The sequence below is a fragment of the Symphodus melops genome (genome assembly GCF_947650265.1).
Source record: "Symphodus melops genome assembly, chromosome: 22".
Lineage (NCBI taxonomy): Eukaryota > Metazoa > Chordata > Actinopteri > Labriformes > Labridae > Symphodus > Symphodus melops.
Window position 1 is genome coordinate 8361107 of NC_136712.1, and position 22548 is coordinate 8383654.

The 22548-nt window shown below is 42.6% G+C and overlaps 1 long non-coding RNA gene across 1 annotated transcript in view; it reads right to left on the minus strand.

Moving 5' to 3' along the window:
• The window catches only part of LOC306817817, a 74352-nt gene extending 53171 nt beyond the window's left edge, over positions 1 to 21181 (minus strand). Inside the window, exon 1 of the long non-coding RNA XR_013778078.1 lies at positions 20999 to 21181. This is a non-coding gene — a long non-coding RNA (uncharacterized lncRNA). The remainder of the gene's footprint in view (positions 1 to 20998) is intronic.
• Positions 21182 to 22548: the final 1367 nt, after the last annotated feature.

The following is a 22548-nucleotide window of genomic DNA, read 5'->3' on the forward strand; positions in this document are numbered from 1 at the left end:
AGAAGAGTGCTTCAGTCAGGATATGGAAGTCGGAGAGATGAAGAAACAAATTGTTTGCTTTGATCGTTTGTCACAAGCATTGATTTCTCTTAGCAAGATACGCAGACGTGTCTTTTTTATAATAGATTATTTGAAGAAACCAGAGGTTCACTCTCTCGCCGACTTGAAAGCCAGTCAAAGATTGACCCTTTTTTCAAACTCTTGCTCTGTTACTCTTTTATTCTCTCTTCTATCTAAGCCCTTTGGTCTCTTCACACCACCGCGAGTGTAGAAGGGAATACCGAGCTCAGGCCTTTAACTAGAGAAATCTGCCCTCAGAACTCGCTCCCAGAAAGCCTTGCAGTACTTCTCCTGGGAGACTTTACCAAAGTTACAGTAGGAATGAAAGAGGCACCATTCTCATTCTTATATTATAATTTACCGTCAGTATGATTTTTGAGGCTACTATTTCAAAGTTAAACAGTTACATGATGGTGCTATAAAACAGTGTAAAATGTCGAACTATCTATCAGAACTATTTATACAATTCTTGCTTGGCCTATTTTTCAAACCTACCTCTGATCCGTTACAACTACATCTCTGAAACTTCTCACCATGAGTGTGTGGCTCAGTGAACTTACAGTTGTAAAATGTCTGATAGTAGTTCAGAATATTTCATTTCTTAAAGATGCATTCCAATACAACCAGTGACCACTCTAGGGTCTGTTGGGGCCCGGGGCAAAAAAGTCAATGGGGGGCATCTCCAACCAGCATTCATAACCACTTTTTTGGCTAGCTTCCCTGCATTTACTCCTCTTCCTCTTTCTCTCTTTTTTTTTCACTCCAAGATGGATAATTACTTTTTTATTTTCCTTCGGTGACTTTCATTGACAAATTTTGGTTTTCAAAGTATAAATGCACAAGACACTTACCAGGGCAATGAGAGGGAGCGCTAACAGAATGGGGCCCTCTAAAGGGAGGTTTCCGACTGTCATTGGAAAATTTGCACATTTTGACCCAATGCTGTGGTCGAAAGATTGTCAACCAGATTGACTCAATGAATCCCGCCATTGGCCTGGGGCCCCTTGCTTTGCCTGTATTAAGGATATTTCTCATTAATACACTACATTGCATAAAATTGACGACTACGACAAAGTCGAGACGAGTCAACTCGAGCTGCACTGATTTTACACTTGACATGAGTCTTTCTCAACAATCAACTGGCAACCCCTCCTTCCAAATAGATGTCCATCTAAAATACTATACTTCCAGTATTTCCCTCTGTTCTTTCACTGCCAGCTCGGACCTGCACCAGTACTGCACTCATCGCCATCACATCCCCAGCATCCACCCGTAGGCTCTGACTGGGGGGGTATAAGAGATCCTCCCCATCAGTCCTCAAATGTCTTCATGCAGAATAAAACTGCAAGGAGTGTCTAGGCCAAACGTAAATTATGTTCTGCTGCAATACATATTTTAACTGATACAAACAAAAGTTGTCTGACCAATACCAACGGAAAATCCTCAACGCACAAACTCTTGGTTTTTCCTCCCTCAAAATCTTGATCAATCACTTTGGAGGAATAATCGATTGGTAAAATACATCCATAAAGCATAAAAAAAAAAGCACAAGGCAACACAATCGTCAAAAACAACATTTTTATTTTATGCTAGGCTAACTTTACAATCATAGACCCCTAAAAGTAACATACTTACGGCTGTACAAACAAAACCATTTGTTCTTGTTTCGATGTTCTACCAAATGGTGCCTCCCCAGATAAGCATCATTACCACAGCTTTATTCTCTTAGTCTTACCCTGAGGAAACAAGCCCAGGCAAGGAAATACTCTGTGATGTGATATGCCCAGCACAGATGCGTTTACAGTGTGTTATTAATCACAGAAAGATCATTTGCTCCTCCGAGCCGCCCAGGAGCTTAATTTCATTTGTTCCCATCGATTTAACGGCCATTTCAGAATCAGGGGGTGGGTGTGGGAAGCGTAGGCTCGATACAAGCTATTGATCAGAAACCGAATGACCTTGTGTACACAGTGACCGTGGAAACCAACCGAGGGGTGCAGGAGAAGTTACATCATTCAGAGGTGGCGGGTTTAATGTGGCAGTGCTGAGATGAAGGGGGTTATTTACAGTCAAAAGGTCTGCCGCTTCCAGCAAATGGAGAACGCTCGTTCACGGAACAACTCACATACAAATGAGCGTCGCACTACACCTGCCCACAACTCTCCTGAACTGAACGTAATTAATCTTTCTGTTCATAATCAAAACGCTGCAGTGCCTCACCCCCCAAGAGCGCTGTCACGACAACCGATTCTGCGGCGGCGAATTACTTTCCATGCTTCCCTTCCTAACTTGGCACACATAGTCAATTATGAACACCTTGTGACCTTTGCCCCCCCCCCCATGAACTACTATTCCCAGGTACGCCGCCACATCATGGCTAACTAGAGCCTAGGGGGGCCCACGCTCTCTTGGTGCGCAAACAAACATTGTTTACACGAATTACATGCTATAGGAGTTGATTAACTACCCAGCTGAACCCAAGCTCCGCTTTGGCAGCAGTCCCACACAACACAATTTATGAGCTTGTGTGTGTGTGTGTGTGTATGTGGGGGTTAATAGAATAATGAGACTGCAGTGCTGTGAAGCCACCAAGCAAGAATTAAAGCCACTAAATGAACTGCTCTTTTGTTTGAGGCCCGTTTGATTACTTCGGTGGCAGCAGAGGGTGTGATTTCATTCACATTACTAATCCTAATCTTGTTATAGCATCCCCCCCCCCCCCACACACACACACACACACACACTTCCACAAATCCACCCTCACGCACACACTCACAGGTAAGTGTGTGTTCATTGTGCCTCTATGTGCGTTAAGTAGGTGAATGATGGATATATCTCGTTGCCTGGCTTACCTTATCAGCAGAAGGGCCGGTATGGGTTTCATCAGGAGGTTGATGAAGCTGGAGATACAGGTAAGCCAGGCAGCTTTTGAGGAAAGGAACACACACACAAAACAAGATTGGCTTGTCTTCACAGCAAAATAAATGGTGTTGTTGAAGCCGAGATAGTCAAAGAAGAAAAGGGGAGACTGCTTTGAAGGTGCAGCCCACTTGATAAGGCCTCCACTGTGATTAGAAAAGGTGTAAAGGAAACGCGAAACATGGGACTTAATGCAGTTCTCACAGATGGAAAACTGTCAAGAACTTTCTGGAGGTATACGGGTGGTATTCGTGCCACTTTATGATCGATAAGAACTTGTGCTTTAAAGTTATAAACTTAGTTCTAAAACAGTTACCTCTATTATTATTCTCAAATGGGGTTTTTGCAACTTTGGTTTTTGGGGCAATGTGAAGCACAGCCATTTCAACTTTCTGTTTTGGCAAAAGCAGAAAGCTAAACCTTTCCAGAATAATAATTTCATTCAAGAAAACAACACTAACCAAGAAGAAAAACAGTTAAATAACAATGGGACCAAAAGTGACACATATACCACCCATAATATGAGCAGTTCGTCACAGTATTTCAGAAGGTTCTGCAACTCTTTCCATCCATTCCCAGTTTCATCTCCATGTTCTCAGTGAGTCAACTTTTTGTCTTCAAACAATGTTTGCCTTTTGGCAAGTTAAAACAACTATAACATGATGTATGAACGAGTCGTTTATGAGTTAATTGAACCGCTTTTTTCTGCATCCCAAGCACATCAGCAACTATTCATCACTATATACTATATGAGGCCAGGCTCATGCAGGCCAGGCTCCAGGTCCAAGTCCACGGGAATGCGGCTTTCCTGCCTCCTCCTATTAGCTGTAGCGATAGCAAGAAACACTCGGGGCCCCTCTGGTTGAAAATGGGTTTGTGACATCACAAACCCATGATGTCACTGATCCAAGCGCATTAGCTCGTTGTAGCAAGCACAAGTTCCCCTCGGACTGACTGTAGCATTCCCACTATGGTAAAAGAGGCAGGACATATCCGAGAACAAAGCCGAGCAGCTGCCCAATTATGAGAGAGCAGATCGGTTGACCAATCCGATCAGACTTAGCACACGTGGGGAGCCTGTTCGTTTTTTTTTTGAGCAGCAGAACATGAAAACACACATAAAATAAATATATGAACCCCAAAAAGGGCATAATATGGGACCTTTAAATTTTAAATGCAATCTCCTTGTATTACATTTCCATTCGTCCTTTTGCGACATCTTTTCCTTCACCCAAACATCCCACAAAAGGTTCTATTTAAAGACATCTATTGGGCTGTCGCAACCCAGAGGAAAAACCTGAAGTCCAAAGTGTAGATAGCAAAAAGAAAAGGTGACATCACCGCTCCACAGGGTGCCCTGGGCTTCTGAAGCATGTCCTAAAACAGTTCCTTTGATGCAGACAAAACGGTGGCTTATCAAAGAGAGGGGCCATAATCTACTAAAGCAGGCAGGTGTTGACCACCTGCTCCATTTCTATGCCAACCACTTAAGAACTGCCATTCAGAAGGAAAGAATAAAGAGCACCAGTAGAGAGAGAGAGAGACAGACAGAGAGAGAGAGACAGAGATTGGGAAGAATAGAGAAAAAGAGAAGTGCTCAGAGAGTAAATGAGAAAGCAGAGAGACAAGAATGAGAAGCCAACAGAGATTAGGCAATGAGGCTTAAAGAAATAAAGAGAAAGATAAGAAAAGAGAAATGTACACAACTCTCCAGTAAATGGAAAGGAGTATGTGAAAATATTGAGTGAGTGAGTGTATGAGTGAGTAAGAGTAAGACAAAGATTGTCGCACTTCAGCTGACACGATGTCTCCTCATCTTGTCACAGGGATAGAGAGGCCTGGCAGGGGAATTGGGAGGACTGGAAAATGCTGGATCCTGGGCCCACAGTGCCCATCACTGTCACTCATGTCTAGCAGTACAACATATTCTGGTGACACATAGAGATCCCCTGGGTCTGAATTGGGACAAGAGACCTCCTCCATTCTCCCCCTCCCGCCAATGCTGATTCCAGCCACTTTCGCCCTGCTCTCCCAAGTCTACATGTTTCATCATCATCTCAACTCTTTCCCACTTCATCCAACATCCTCTCTTCAGGACCAGTAATTCCAAACCAACATTGACTGACTCCAGTTAATGACGATAAACAGGTTTCTGCAGAGAGATATCTTGAACAGGACCAACTCATTAGTTAACAGCCATCTGCCTGGTTTCCAATGGCGTACTTGCGGTTTTCCAAGGAAACATGTCAGAGCTTATCTGACGCCAATGCCAAAAGGAAAAAGCCACTAATGCTGCATTTAAAAGAAGTATTTTGTTTTAGTGAATACCCCATCATAGTTCTTTCGCCTTGAACAGATCAAATTGTTTCACCCCCCGAAAAAATACATTATAATCACACTGCAATCAGATTATCACTCAGTAGCTGCCAGTATACGTACGTATACATAAGGTTTCAGGAAAAAACCCATAAATCCATCATGGTACTTGAGAGAAGACTTTAGTAATCAACTATCAAGAAGAGAAGAAGTGCTCAGAAGTCCAAAAACACTTGAACACCACCCTTTCTCATACGGCAACGCCAACTTCCCAATCCTGAGTCATTTTAAATTCTCCACAACAATTTTATTATCGATTTTTTTTTTGTTTCAGATTCTTTTTCGCCCTTCTTTTTTTATTGCACCTCCTACTCCAAAGTCTGCAGAGTCAGGAGGAAAAACGAGAATCAGATAAGCTGCAGTAGACCCATCAAGCAATCGTGATACTTGAGAAAAGACTTAAGTAATCAACAGGGCAAGAAGTCCAAAAAAAAAACACTTGAGCACCTCTTCCTTGCACAACACACAAGCTTACCAATCATAAGCCATTTCAAGTTCTTTGCCGCACCGTCCTTTGTTTTACTTCCCTATCCTTCACTGTGAAGTTTGTATGCCCGTTCTCCAACTTGCTTTTTCTTTCCTAATTCGCTTCATGTGCCTTTTTGTGTGCTAGTCAGATTATTTGTCATCCTTTATGCTCTTAATCCAAGTCTGCAGAGCGTGCGCATGGTCACATCTTGATCCACTGAATGGCTGGCACGGACACGCTGAGCTCAGACCCGCCACTTATTCTCATTCCGTTCTTACATCTGGTTTGTTCGTGTTGAAAACGTCCTCGTAAGCATGCAGCGCAACTCCTACATCTATCTGCCCTTCAGTCAGAGCATCCGTGATGTTCATTCAGCTCGACCACTGGCTCCAGCCTTGTTAGAAAAGCACAAGATTGAAAGACCCAGGCCCTACCTCCGGAGTGGGAAAAGGGGAGGACGGCCTATGGTGAGTGCAGCCAGAGTTAAGGCCAGAGCGAACAGCCACATTATCACATTTCCTGCCGCTATTTTCCAATTAGCTCGCTATCGATCAGCTTGCAAGTCTCTTGACGCACAGTGCCTTTCACCGACTGGGCTTGAAGCCACTTTCTGTCCAAGTTCTTTTGAGATTCCACCACACAGTGGGGGTAGACAAGCATGCTTGCCTGGGAAACCATCCAGGTGTGGTGGGACAACTTAAGAGTATAATCTGGCTCTGATGTTTGTTTTATCCATTACTGGCTGTCTCCTTGAAGAAAGATGGGCAAATAACCCACATTTTAGGACGTCAAAAAGGAATCAAGAGAATGATGCATTTGCATTAGAAGAAAATGTATTTTTTTTTAAGGAAAAAGGTATCTGGAAAGTCTGTTCTTTCGAAATAGATGACAGTGGTAGATGACAGTGGCTCAGCTCAAGGTTGGTGTGATGATTCAGCCTGGTTAAATAAAAGGATGTAGTTCCTTGCACGTTATTCCTAGCACTCACTGAATGCACCTTATTTTGTTCACATCAAAAGGAAAACATCAGATGCCACACATTTGCTCTTTCCATTTTTGCTTCAGAGGAATCATTTCCTCTGGTTTCTTGGAGAACCCCCCCCCCCCCCCCCCCCCCCCCCAAAAAAAAAAAAAAAGAAAGTACAAGGATAATTTTCTCACAGTCAAACCTAATTCCGGCATCAGCTGCCAGTGTGTCACCGTGTGTGGGAATGAGTGTCTGCACCCATGAGTGTCAGGGGAAGAGAAAGGAAGAAAGTTAAAGCCCCAGAGATACAAAAAAAAAAAAAAAAAAAAAAGTGTGATTGTGCTGATGACCCTATCACACTCGAAGGACAGGGGGCAGAAGGAATGAACTGTGACATGGATCTCTCTCTGAGCTTTTTCTTAAATGTCTCTCTTTCATATGTGACAATTCTCTTCATCTATATGGTCCAATCCAAATCTAGTATCACTTGGTTTATTAGCAGCGTGAAGGCAATAGAATTAACTGTACAGCAATCATAAAAACATAAACCGGCCAGTTGTCTTTTAGTAAGACCACATTTTAGCACAGCACTGATTGGTCTTTTAATGTTTTAACATGTTAGCATAGGTGCTGGACAGCGATTGCATTAATAGCCATTCCACATAGGCCTTCAAACAACTGGTGAAATGCACAAATGCTAATTGAGAAATCCTAGCTTGACTACATTACTTTTTGTTTTCTTTATTATTATGATAAATTCAGACTTTCTTCGTGTTTATTGTAAATGATCACATTGTGATGCTCTGGAGACCAGTTAAGATATTTCAGCAAAAGACAATATGGGTCAATAAGGTTGGTTGTTGTTTTAAGATCAGAACTATTTTCACCACAACAGCTTTGGACATGTCGGCCAGAGAAGTATAAGTGACATCGAAAGGCTTTATTCAATTCAAAAAACTTTATTCGTCCCCTGGAGGCAATTCAAAGGCACAGAGAGCCTCAAGACAACTGTTGCATGGAAATAAGATTGAAGTAAGTGATTTTTGTCTTAAAGCTGTACAAATAGGGCAACTGCAAACACTCAGCGTTGTTTTCCAATATATTGAATTATAATATTGCCTGCACTATTACTGTGATACGCAGATGAACAAAAGGCATGAATGGCACTCAATCGGTGAATCCCCCTGAACACTCTCATACTAACAATTTAATTATGGTGTAGGCTTTCCTCACACCACATTAGTGGATTTTCAAGGTCTGTTTTGTGGTACAGGATTTAAAGAGCCAATGTTCAAATAAACAAATGAATTAGATGCTATCTTTCTGTATTGTTTCTTTTGTTTTATTGTAGCGGTGTCACCTAGAGGGGCATAAAGCTCATGAGCATGGGAAACAAAAGCTCCTGTCAGTGAGAATCTGGTTGCGTGTCCTGAGCGGAATGCACTCTCTTATCTGAGCTCAGCAAAAGTTCGCATCGATCGCTCCCGCTGATTGTGCGTCTGTCAGCCTACCTGTCCGGGCTGCACCCCCCACACCTCCCTCCATCCATCCACCCCCCCCACCACACCCCCCCCTCCCTCCCATCTCCTCTATGCCCAAGGCCTCATTGATCAGCCTTGCCCTGGCTCCTGCCCGCTGATCAGTCAGCTTGATGTCTTTTGTGTCTGGGTGAAGTGAATAAACTATTGGGCCAATCGAACGGGAAGCGTGAGGCCAAGATAGCTGCCGCTGGGCCCTAGAATGCAAGACGGAGGATGGGGTGGGGAAAAGAAGACCGTATAATAGAAGAGAGGAAAAAGATGAAACAGAGGGTTGGGGAGTCAAAGAAAGGAGGATGTCGGGGGGGGGGGGGGGGGGGGGGGGGTTGAGTCATTCTCTCAAAGATCAGAGAAACAACATAAAGGGTGGAAATTGAAGAAGAAAAAAAAACGGTTGAAAAATAGAAGCAGGGTTGGAAAGTAGCCGCACCCCCATGAGGCCCGAGTTCACAAGTCTCAGCAGGCCACTTCCACCCAAGCGGGGACCAAATATCTATCTCCAATCCACACACATCGACGACCAGCTCTTCAAGATAAACACCGAGAGCCGCATTCAGATCCGTCTTGAGACTGTCAGGGTCCCCAACCTTCTCCATGACTGTGGACATAGGGAATAATTGCGTCCATGAGGCTCCATAAATTAGCCGGCAGTTGTTGCAAATCTATAGGAAAGTGGATGAGGCCTGAACATGAGGATCAGCGCCCGAGATGAGCTTCCAAGTGGATGGATGGGGAGAGGCATCATTTCCATTCCATCCCTGTCAATAAGCATTTGATAACAGGGGGATACATTTGGAGATGGGGGGAGGGATTTGTTATTATAATAAGTGAGGCTTTTATGATCATATTTTGTTGCAAGGTGACAGAAAATTGCACTGATGCATGCACAGATGGATTAGGTGATTGTGAAATAATGGTGATATTGGCTTGCAGGAAATACTGGAGGTTATCTTAAAATATGCTAACCTCATGAATGCATTATTCACAGTCAGACATTTCCATGAACATATGAGCTGGAAAAAAAAAAAAGCATGCCGCATTTTTTTGTTTGTTTTTGTTTTGATAGTCCCCAAAGAAAAAGAATTCTAAATGAAAAAAAAAATCAGGGTTCAGAAATAACCTGGGAGGAAAGACTGGGTCCTGTTTTAAGATGTTCCCTGCAATGACAGTGGATGCATTTCAATTCGCGATTAGAAAAACTGAAGGCATAAATAAACATTTACCCTCGTAGGAAGCCCCTAGTTTGCCTTGGGATTGTGCATTTTTCTTTCTGTCCTCCATGTTTTCAGTCAATCGGCCCTTAGATAAAAAGAGCTTAGAAAGATTATCCCCTTGGCTTGCATGCCATTATCATTAATCAGTGTGTTATTGACTGCTCTGTCCTTTCCTGTTTCAAGTTCAGGCCTCCCTTAATCCACAGATTTTGCCCACAAGACACACACTCGACTCCGGGAGGCTCAGTGCAGCTTGAACCATGCCCAGGCGTTGTAGGCAGCGATCGATTTGCAGTGGGCCCTCTCCCGCCTACCAATCAAAGAGCAAACATTGGGACTGGAGAGGAAAATCCCCATTTACAGTACTTAGAGGTGACATTTTAGAAATCTATGATGAAGGCCGAAAGACTTTAAGCCCCATGATGTGTCAATTTGAAAATGGTTTCTTAGTATGATTTGGTTCAGGAGAGCTCACACACCTAAGGCTCAAGAAAGTGTAACTATTACACATACTATTTTATTGATTTAAAAAATTCAATAATGCAAAACCACACTTAAAAAAAACACACATTTTGAGCATAAACACTTACTTCTTACATACTTGAGGGGTTCTCTGGTGGATAATTAGGAGCTTATTTGCATCCTTCCACATTATCTGCTTAACTTTATATTGCCCAAAGATGCTGAGCTGTGTTTAGTGCAAGGGGCCCTTGTAAACCAGTGGCCTCTTCAGGAACCTCTGGCACATATTCAAGTGGACACTTCATTTCACTTCGCTATTCTGGAAGGTCCATAGGACTTATTTAAAGGTGTGTAATGTAATCGCTGTCTGCAAATAACAAGAAAAACTTTACCTGACACATACTACTGAAAAAGATCTTTGGTGTTGATGGGCTCTTTGGTGTCACCTTTACTATAACCAGGGTAACATTCAAATGTATGCTACACAAAAAGGTTTAAGACATAAAGTCAGGTATAACAGTTTTCACTAAACTGTTCTACTCGTTTATTCGAACAAAGTCCTTCATGTTTTGCATCTTAGCAAGGTGGTGAAGGATCCAAAATGACTCAAAGGTACTGCTGAAGGCTCCAATCAGACGCTAACAGTGAAAGACAATGGTTGCAAAGAAGGCATAAAAAAAAAGTAAAATGAGAATGGATTCAATTTTAAGCTGAAATTTCACAGATGGGTATACTGGTAACTATAATCTACAGATAAAAGGTTTAAATTACTTAACTTATGTCTACAACTTCAAATATTTGATAAAATAAGAGACAACATGGTTCAAACGCTGAAAGAAAGATCTGCTGATTGAAGTAATAGAACTTGCTGAAAGAGCTAAAAAGTTAAAGGAGCAATATATAACTCTGACACATAGTGTTTAAAATGGGTACTGCAGTCCAAATTCAAATGTTTTTTTTTTATTCTATCAACATTTAGGGGAGTATCGTTTCATTTCAAAATCAGCTCTAACTGTAATGAAGGGTAATGTCAAAAAAAAAAAATCAGGTTTATCTGTGAGATAGATCGGAAAGGAAGTGGTAAGTGGAAGTGATAGACTGGTCCATGAGTATTATAACACATAAAAACTCGCCAAACACAAATGCTTAACATTCATCTGAAAGGTATTCAACATGTTTCACAGGTACAGGTATTCTCTCTTCCCCTGGTAGGTTTATGAAATGACAATCACCATCAACACTAAACAAAGCACTCATGAGCGAGACGTTGAACTCTTAGCAGGTCACCCGCTGTGTGATTCAAGTGGCAGGCATTTCCCAAGCGTCTTGTAGCCATACCATGGGAATTGATGTTGCCAGGCATGTTTGTGCTGGAGTACAAATCATGCTGTCAGTTTCAGTACGCCTGTCAAAAAAGCAAGACATCAACAGAGCCAGACAGGAGGGGGGGGGGGGGGGGACGACGACAGGAAGCACACTGACATGGCATCAGTCGATGGGGAGGGGAAGTAGCCTCGAGCGCTGATTGGAGAAGAAGAGCGTGTGTGCATGCAACGATGTTACTTCGACTGTGCCTTCTGTCTGCGCCTAACTGATTGCAGCGTGTGTTTACCCGTGTGAGTGCAGCCATCACGGGGTTGTGTGTCTGTCTGTAAATATGAGCTGAGCCTGATCAATAATCCCAAGCAGAGAGAAGCCAAAGTTTTTACCGCATTGCCTCCACAGCGTCAAAATCTATTGCCACCAACACCTTTCGATGCGTTCAGGTGCTTGTATGCTCTTTGGGAAGATTCATGTCTGTGTGAACCTGTTTGTTTATAGGCAAAGGCATGTTAGTTTATGTGTGTGTGTGACTATTTACATTGTTTCACATATATAGGTCCAGGCTCCACGCTCGCTACCCCGCTGTTTGACTGCGGCTATTTACCAACTTTGCTTAACTGACACGTACAGCCTGGTCAAACAGACAGAGATAATCTATGCAAATGCAACACAGTGTTTTCTCAATCAAAAGCTATTTAGCAGCCTGTGTATCTTCCTGCATGTGTTCATTGAGACAGCTCCCAGAGGGCTTCCAGTGGTGCTGCTTTGTTGATATCAGACTGATTAAAAACAATACAAAGTAGTTTGCTTGGATGCAAGAACACAAGACAAATTTGTGTTCTCTTAATGTGCGCCGAATGCAACATCGCCAGGATGTCGAAAGCTTTGTGAATTCGTTTTATTTTGTGTGCGTGTGTGCCATTAGACACTCGCTAGCTGAGGAATAAAGGCGTTCGTAAAAGAGAGGGAGCTAAAGCTATTATACGAATCATGGTTCAGATTACTATTCGAAATGTACAAGACTCTGCAGTTCACCTCAGCTATGGAGCCTTTTATTTATTTCTCCTTACTCTTTCTAACGCGAGCTGTGCAAACTGGCTCTCTCCTACCATCTCCCTGTAAACAGTTTAGAAGAATAATAGAAATACAATAACAGGCACAGGGTCAATAAATAAAACTGACAGTAAACAAGGTGCAGGCTCGGGGAAAGAAATCGCAGGCAGGCAAAGAAGAGCTATTCAGAGCGCTCCAGAATGTTAAAGAGAGATGTAAGTGTTTTGATTTTGAGTGGATATTGCAGATTTTTTTTTTTTTTTTTTTTTTTCCAATGGAATTGAGCCACTAACAACAGCAGAGGATTATTCGTTCAGCAGCAGCAGGCAGCTGTTCTCAGTAAACAACTCTGCAAACACACCGGACATTACCTGCCCAGCCTCGAATATCAGCCAGAGGGAGAAAAAAAATAAAAATAAGATAGCTTACTTGTTGGCTGTTTTGGCAGCAAAAAGAAAGAAAAAAAGATATCCTTAAGGAGTTCATGGATACCAGAAAAGTTTCAATATTGGAGTTAGATTTGCCAGCCAATGTTGAACTGTCGCCGATTGATTAGTTACAGTGCCCCCTAGTGTCCCAAAAAAAGATTATATATGATTATATATACATGTGAAAAACTCTTTGACTGATTAAATTAAATCATCAGCATTCAAAGAATAATTAATTAAAGCTGATGTAAAAAAAAAAATACAATCCAGATATAATGATTTGTACATTTTTCGACATCACTGTGTATTTTCACAGTTTCATAAACAAACCTTCAGGACTTTGTAATTTGTGTGAGGCCACAGACTGTAAGGAATAACTTGTGTACTTGAGTTCAGCACGCATTGTATTTCAAGCATGTCACATTTTGTAGCCATCACTTCCGAGACAGCATGTAGCTGTCACAATCATCCTCAGGGATTTTGGTGATTTAGCAAAGGTTTGGTGGCTTGCTTCGAGGCCCAGCCACAAGATTTGTGGCTTGTGATGGACATCTGCAGGCCATGAGGGTGTTTAAATGGTCCCAAATGTGTCTTAAAGAGCTTGGACACCCTGCCACATGTCCATATCTCCTCACGCCCTCGCCATAGTTTCCTCTCTGTCTAAATCCCATCAACACCGTTCCCCTTTGTGCCTGCCAACAATCATTCGTGCCCGTCCTACTTTCCATTTGCTATCCCCTTCTCCTCAGCACAAGGGTGAGCTCAGAGCCAAAAACCTGCCTCTCATCACCACCCATAACTCCCCCCCCACCCACCCCCCCACCCATTCTGTTCTCCTCTCCATCTTTCCTATCTCCCCTCTTCTCTCTCACCCATTCCCCACTTCTCCTTGTCCTCCTCTCCTCTCTCCGAAGTCTCCTAATTCCTGTCATGCTAATTGGAGCTGACAGACACAGCTAATTATGCGCAGATAATCTGCTGCATCTGACTAATTATAATTCCCATTAGCTCCCGATAATGCTCATTAGATTAACTTTCTCCAGGAGAAATTGGAAATAATAGACCGGGCACGAAGCTGCATCTTTTTTTGTTAATCACGGATATGGATGCGTTGAGGCGGGGATGGCCGGAGTTTGTTTGGTGTGAAGGAGGAAGCCTGGTTGCTTTCGATGGCCACCGTGGAAATAGATGCTCCTTCTGATCCAAATGATATCTGATATTTCCTGACTGCTTTCGGTGATATCGAGAGAGACAAGGAGGCCGCCGAGAGGGGGGGGGGGGGGGAATAACTGCATGTGGCTCTGTGTCAGGTCACACATGACAACAAGTTATAGAATAAAATGGGGACTTCAAGGCACTTGCAAAGACAATTATGTAAGAGTTACCCCAGGTCTGCTCCTCGTCTTAGAAGACCTTTCTTAGTGACAAACTGAGCAGCTTCGGGTAAAAAGAAAAAAAAGAAAAAAAAAAAAAAAAAAGGCAGGCTGAAATATAGCACATGCAGAGTAAAAGTACCTCTAATGGTTTTTATATGCACAACAGTAGATATCTATAATGGCCCATGAGGGTTCAAGTGGGACACCTTTGCTGGCTGCAGACCATTAACCCAGTGTGCGACGACATCACTTTAAAACCACCAATCACAGAGCCTTTCGCCCTGAATAGAGCAAACTATTTATTTGTTGCCCACTCAGTCTGCCGCTGTGCGATCTGAACTCAACTTTCTGCTGCATGACACGACAATTTCTGCTGCTCCGGCTCACCCACCGCACAGCCAATTGCCACCTGCTAAAATGCACTTTTTATGTGCTGCGGAGAGGGATATTATTTACCCTCCAATAGGTGTGCTCCGGCGTCTGCAGGGAGAACATAAAAGCAGTCATCTTATTTGGTAATTTCTTTAGACTGAATAGCTAAGCTGTCCTGAGTGCAGCTGAAGTGCCCTGACTACATAAAATGTGATGCTGCAGGGTTTTTTCTTGATTTCTTGCATAAGTGGGTTTTTAAAAAAAAAAAAAAAGTTTGTCTATTATACAAAGACTTATTCTAAAACATTCTTAAAGAGAAGATACTTTCAGTTCTGAAAATCCTCCATTACGGCTGGGAAGAGTGAATTACTGCATTATTAAAAGGATGAATAAAACTGATGACAGATTTGTGTTTACAGAACTATTTATCTATACGCATGGAAGTGATTGTAGACAGGAAATAAAGAAATCTTCTGTTTTTGTTGCCAAAGCTTGAAGAAGCTAAATGTAATTTATCAGTGCAATGTGGGACCGGGGAGCATGAAGCCTGGGGAACACGTCGGCCCTAAAAACCCACAAATGGGATATTGATCGCTTCGCGGGGGCGAAGAAAAGTTATATTTAATCATGAGGTGCCTCACTTACTCTATGGAGAGGTTAACATTCTCTCTCTTTCTGCCTTGCCAAGTCTCTCGCCTCAGCCTCTTATGTATAAACTGCATTCAACAGGGCTGTGACATTCAACAGTCTATGTTACCATGACAACATATCAAATAGCCCAGTGGGAGCCTGGCTGACGGCACCTCACGGTGTTTAAAATGGAACGACAGATCTGAACTATAAAAGATTCTGTAGTGGATTTGATCTGTGCGTTACTGCACTGTACTCTGTAATGGCACAAATGAAAGGGAGGCGCAGTATTCTCCGCTCCAGTCGTGTTTATTCTTCTTCTTTCTCCTCCGCCCCTGAGGCCAGACGTAATCCACTGTGAATGTGTTTGCCTCTGCACATGTACTCTCCCCCAATATGCAACGTACTGAGTTTGATCAACTTAACTGGCACATCTCATGAACAGTAAAGTACCAGACTGACTACGTGAGGATGGATCCAGCTACAAACAGGAAATGCTGGCTCATGTAACAGCTGAAACCATAGCAACAATCCTTAAGTAAGAATAGAGACAATAGTTCAGTTATTGCCTGAATGGAAATGTAAAAGCACACCTTATACCTCAACGTACTTCTGTGAATTTGCAAGTTTGCCCAAGAGAGAGAAAAAAAACTGTGATACAAAAGAAGTATGATTACAGGACATTTCACTGTTAAAGATACAAAGGGAGTTTGATTTGATTCAGAATTTTATATTCGTGTAGACCCAGGGCTTCCAATTTTCCCGAGCTCTAAACAAAAGGACAGATCCTGTGTGTTGGCTGTGGACTGGCATAGATGAGTTGCTCCAATAAAGTTAGACACAAGTTAAGGACGACCAAGAAGCGAACTTCAAACTTGACAATCAAATCAAATCAAATGACAATGTTGAATTTCAAAATAGAAATAAAAAATTGTAGAAAGGATGTGTTGAAAATTAGATTAGCTATCAAGTCTCTGGCAACACATTTGTTTTACACTCTGAACGTTACATTGCGAAAAATTAGCCTTGCCAATTTAGCCGCAAATTATAGACATCAAGGTAAAAGTTCAAAACACTAAACATGCAACCCCTCAATGATGAGAAAAGTCCATCCTCTCCTTCTTTTAACTCCTACACTTTTTAGAAAACGTGCAAAATTAGGCTGTTAAGTGGCTTCGAGGTTTTACCTTCATGACATCACAAAGGGCAGTAACCCCTCCCCCCAGGTGGATGACACTCGCACACCTAACCCACAGCGAGGGGTTTGTTCTGTCCTTTGTGTCCACCTTTCCACCGCAAACAACTAGGCATGGTTCAAGAAGGCAAACGCCACATCCCCTTCTAGAAAGGGGCGTGGTCAGACACAGCTCATTTGCATTTAAAGCTACAGACACAGGAACAGCCTGTTCTGAGCAGGGATGAAATAGAGGGCGTTTATGAAAGACATGATGGGAGTGGATTTTTAACAAGAAACTTCACAGACATGTTTTGGGGAGATTTGGAGAAAATACAATGTGACCTTTCTTTTGAAGCATTCAACAAATATACAAAAGATAAAAACAGCCAAATTGGTCAGAGTTGGACATATTTCGCCTAGCTTGTTTTTTTTTTTTTTTCACTAAAGCTAAGCTAAGACAAAAGACTCTTAGAATTGGATCAACAATCAACTCACCGATAACCTGATGGCATCAAACTTTTCATGTAACTTTCCTCAAAAGGCAAATTCCCTAATTTGTAAGTAGTGCAAATGATGGATGGTAATTGCAATAAGCAAATAAACATGCTCATTTAACATGTTTCCACTGCGATAACTAAAGAACTACAACTTGAATGATGAATGGTTCAAAAGTCCTTCGACACATGCAGTGTCAGTGTGTCCATGTCTGGCATCAACGTTGCTCATCTTTCTTTTTCAGAGTGTTAGCTAAACTTTCAATTAACGCGGCTGAATTCATTGAATATACTCATTTTTTCACACATCAGGAGCTCCATGTTCAACAGAGCAAGCTGATAATTTTCTCAAAGTAGCCAGTTAAATTGAAATCACCAGTGCACCCCCCCCCCACCCCAACCCCACACACACACACAAACATTTATACCTTCAGATATCTGTTTGTCTTTTCACAGACTGTAAATACTCCCTCACTGTGGGTAAGACTGTTTAAAAGGAAAACATGTTTCCTTTGGATATAATAAAAACTCGTTTAAATTCTGAGGAAAAAGTACACCAGTGGGGTGTGAGTAGTGGGAGGCAAATGAGTATTTGGTTGTTTGAAATGGTCATTTGGACCAAATCCACTCTCTTCTTCTGAGTCCCACTTCATAAAAAAGGACGGCTAAAAGCCTAAAATGTAAATCAATAGGATGAACTTGTAAAAGTCCTGAGTAGAGTGTTGGATCACTAAAGCACTTGTATTTGAGAGGCTGAGATAGCGGACTTCTTGGCGTTTTTGTTTTCAGCGACACTCTTATTCCCACCGATAAGAGCGCAGGAGGACGTACAGATTAGGTTTCTTCATCAAGGGCAATTTGATTGGACATGTGGCACATTTGAAAAGCGCTAAACTCTCCTGAGTGTGAGGAAGAGACAGAGAGGAGAGAAAAAAAAAGGAGATTTGGAAGAAATCCCCTTTTTTTTTTTTTTTTTTAATTGCTTTGTTGATCGGAACAAAATCACTCAAATAGAGCAACATGTGAACACATGGGTGGAGGTCTGGTGACTGAGATAACTATCCTGTACTGAGTTTGTTTTGTTTTCATCTTCATCATAACAGGCCGTAATGTCCGGGGGAGGACGCTTCTCAGCCACAAAGAAAAAATAAAGTCTTCCATCTTCAGGTCTTATTCTTTTATGTCTCTCTCGAGTACTTCTGATCATTCATGGATCAAGGGCACAATGGCTCTGAAGCTTTCCTGACGTATTACTGGCTGCGTTTATTGAAGTTGAAAGGGGTTTGGTTCTATTTTTGTTTGATGCTCTTTAGAAGAAATACCAGGTACATAAAATGTCAGTAAAAATAGTGAAAATGTCCATCATCGTTTCCCTAAAGAACCATCGTTACATCTTTGGACAACGGTCCAAGACCAATTTGGTCAGTTTACTTCTCAATGAAACAGACGTATCACATCATCTTGACTCTACACTTTGGAGCTAGGGCTAAAGCTAGGGGAAGATCATTTTGATTAAAATATTAAGCAAGAAATTGTCAAATTACTTACATCCGACGAAACAACAGACCCTTTTTTTCTGCAAGTCACAGATTGGAAAATAATCAAAATAAACGACATGGGCAAGATTAGATAGAGCTTCTAATTAAGGTTGGTGTAATTAATTTTTGCCCTCGTAAGCACATCAATTGATGACAACAGCAACAGTTACAATGCTCCAAAACGAATGCTTCCAACCGCTTTAATAGCTACAGTATCAACAATATGACTCGCTGCAGGCAACATTAGTTAAATATTAGGAAGAGTCTCAAAACTGCTTTGCGACAAAGGCTTCTAATGTCTTCAAATTTTCGGACGATAGAGCAGTTGTCGAGCTGATTTCCGATGGCGTCAAGAGGGCACACAGAGAGGAGGTGACCACCATGGTAAAGTGTTGCCAGGACAACCATCTTTGACATCTTAAAGATCAAGGAGGTCGTCGTGGATTACAGAAGGATGGGAGGCACTCACTTAGTGGTTCCATCGACAGGTGGACAGAATAGAAGATAGAAGACGCGTTGAAATATCTGGGAGGGAAACATTCACGAGGACCTGACATGGTGACGGCTGAACTAAAAAAAGGACAACATGAGTCGCATGGAGAACTCCGCTCCAATCGTCAGGGACTCCTACCGAGGGATCATAGACTGCTGCTTCACCACCTGGTATGACAGCTGCACCAGGCCCCTTGATAAGGTGGCGGGCACGGCCCAGGAGCTGTATGGCCCCTGTGATGTCCCAAGTGGTTCCTGCATGCGGGTCATCGAAGACTTCACACACACACACACACCTGTAAAGAGCTGCTGCACTCAGGCTGGAGGTACAGGACCCGTACAGAACTTCGCTTCAACAATTAAAACACACAAGTGCAATTCAGTCCTGGTTACTTTTTTTCATTTCACTTAATTTCAATATATTCTATATGACTCTTATATAGAATAAGACCTTTTTAAACGGAGACAACCTGCAAACGATTTTTCACACATTTGAAGTGATAATAAACATCCTATATGTTGCATCTTACAGCCAAGCTGCCGCTAAAGCCAGTCCAGCTTGCCTGCAGGCAGTCTGCTTGTTTATAGGTTAACATTCCCTCTCTGCTGCCATTCCTTGGTTTTTAAATAGGAGCAGGATCAGCAGGAGTCCGTCTAACACCATACATTAGTTTCTGCTATAACGTTATGATGCCAATCCCAGAAAAGCCGCCATCTATGTGTATTTTTTTCACACCGCTCATTGGATTTCTCTTACATTGTAAAGTTTTCTGTGATAGCCTGGCGTCCCGTTCACCATGCACAGAGGCCATAGTCCTTGTTGCAGCGGCTGTGGGTTCAAATCCAACCTCGGCCCTTTGCTGCACATCATTCCCTACTCTCTCCTCCCCACGTGTCCTGTCTCTCTTCAGCTGTCCTATCCAATCAGGACAAAAAGGTCAGCATACTGTGCGAAAATATCCGATATGGGTTGCTCTCATAAATTTCATCAGCGATTTCAGCCTATTCAGTATCAGAATCGCCATTGAAAAGGAAAAAAAAAAAACATTTTGAAACCATCATCACTTTCAATTCTGTTTGTTTTTTTTCCTTTGGTTTCACTTATTTCTGTGAGCATGACAGGTACGGTTTACTTAAATTATGTCATCTGTAACTACTGTATGTTGTGTTGCATTTTCACTCTGTTGTCATGTGTCGCACTAAATAAACTCTTAATGTGTTCACTGCGACAAAAGCCTGCGGATTCAAGTCTTTGCATAGCATGACAGTAAAGTAAAAAAACACTGGACGAGATTAGACATAGAGAAAGCTAGATAGCTGAATAAATATTGAAAAAAAAAAAAAGCACTGGCTTTTGGTGTGAGGATCTGCAGGCACATTTTCCATCCCCATAACAACCAAATTAGAGGCCTGTAACAACCGTGTATCTCGTTGTGTTTGCCATTAAACCACACACTTACACCTTAAAGTGCAGCTGTCATTTTTATGTGCCCTCGTAGAGCGGGGCATGAATAAGGCTTTTATGTGCAACACCGCCGTGAGCCCTCATCATTGGTCATTGCTGGGGTGGGGGTATGAGCTGTTGGCAGTACTGGAGGTGCTTGGGGGAGGGCGAGCTAATGAGAACGTTAGCGAGTCCTTTAGCCACGAGCTGTCTGTTTATCAGACGTAAGGGCCCTGTGTAAAGATGTCAGTTCACGCTTGATGCACATCGGATGATTATTGCCGTCCCTGTCTGGCTTTTGTATCTGCTCTCGCTGCCCAATCGGTGCACTGTGCTGATGAGAGGGACAATAAGCACCTTGAGAGGTGCTTAGAGGCCATAACAACGATGCTTGGAGAGCGGCACGATAAGAGGACGGGGGACTAGTTCTAGGACTGAAAGTCTCTCGCCATGAAAAATAAGTAGACCCCCCGACCTCTTTATGTTGTGCAGCGGTGCATATCTAGTAAAACATGCGCGCGCACGGACGCATGGGAGTGCCAACAGAGAAACACTTGAACCTGTGGTATTTTTCTGTTCAGCGTTCCTGCGTCTGCTTTCTTTTAATTCCTCGGTTACCGCCATTTTCTTTGCATTTTCCCCTCGAGAAATGTGACAATAACTGACCTGCACAGGCCACTCCATCCAGCCTCTTTTTTCTTCAGCCCCCTCACTATTTGCTTTTTCCTCGCATGCTGGATCCCAGACGCACGCCGCGGGATTTCTAGAAGATGGAAAACGAGACAGACATTTTCAAAGGGGAGCTCAACTGTCTAAAATGAGCTTCCAGCAGGAGAGGAAGGACTATAGCGTCCTATTTGCATGAGCAGACAGAAGGTTAATAACACCAGCCCTGCTGTGACAAAGGAGAAAAAGAAAAGAACACAGAGTGGGTAGGAGGGATGGAAAGTGCTGATCCTCCACTTCTGACTCCCGAGGATCCATCTAAGACACAAGGGAGGAGCGTGGAAGTAATTAGAGCCCTGGATATATGATGGGTTTCATGTGCAGCAGCACCACCTCACCTTTTTTTTTTTTTTTTTCCTCTCTCTTTCTCTGCAGAACCTCATTTGCGAGAACTTTGGTTGAGGCGGGACAGAAGCAGCAGCTTGTGTGTGTGTGTGTGTGTGTGTGTTTCACATCAGTGATTACTAGATAGAGGTATACGTTTCCCAGGCAGACACCATACTGTTGCAGAGGTTACGGAGACAGAATGACGAGGAGCTCAACACCTTGGAGAGATAACTAACAGGAGGAATTGGATGAAGAAGGTAGTTTTACCACGTTTCTGGTAGTGGTAGAATCAGTAATATTTGAATTAGTTCACCTGGCAAACTGAAGGGCGTCCAAAACTGTTATTTGTGGGATTGCTTAAAGGGGATATATTGTGGAAAATCCACTTTGACAGTGTTTTTGAACATTTTTTGGGGGTAACCCGAGTGTCTATCGATCCACAACATTTGAAATAAATCCATCCACTCCTTTGTTTGTGGTCTGCCTTAGTCTTACCACACAGAGAAAATGCTCCGTTTGTGACATCACAAGTTCGATTTTGCTGAGAAAATACCCTCCTCTCCCATGGACTCCACCTCCAGCCTAGAAGAAAACTTTTGCGCAGGTCCGCCATTTTTATTGTCTCTACAGAGGAGTGATGTCTACCGGGAAAACTCAGCAGGGCTCATTGCATTTAAAGAGACACACACACACACACACACACACACCAAAACAGAGCATTCAGAGAGAGCTGGTTTCTGCAGGGTCACAAACTTCCTGTGGTGTTTGAGTCATGTTATATTTGGAACAAAGCACAGCACAGAGGTTTCATTTAGAGCACAAGAGGGTGTTTGAAAAGGTGAAAAAAATAGGTATAATATGTCCCCTTTAAGGACCAACTACCTTCTGTTTGAAAACAAAAAACAGACAATTCCAGGTCAGACTCAAAACCTAAAATGAGGATCTACTGGGAGAAGATAAATGGACTTAAGCTTGTAGAGCTTTTAAACCACAGGTCAAATCTACTCATTCACACACTGAGGGCAGAGGTTGCTGTGTGACCATCAGAAATAACTAATCCAGGGGTGTTGGCTTCCTCAGACTGTGAGATGTCTCCCTGCTCGGACACAGCTGAATCCAATGAGTGACTCGTTATCAGGCTTCTGCAGAGCTTGATGACAACA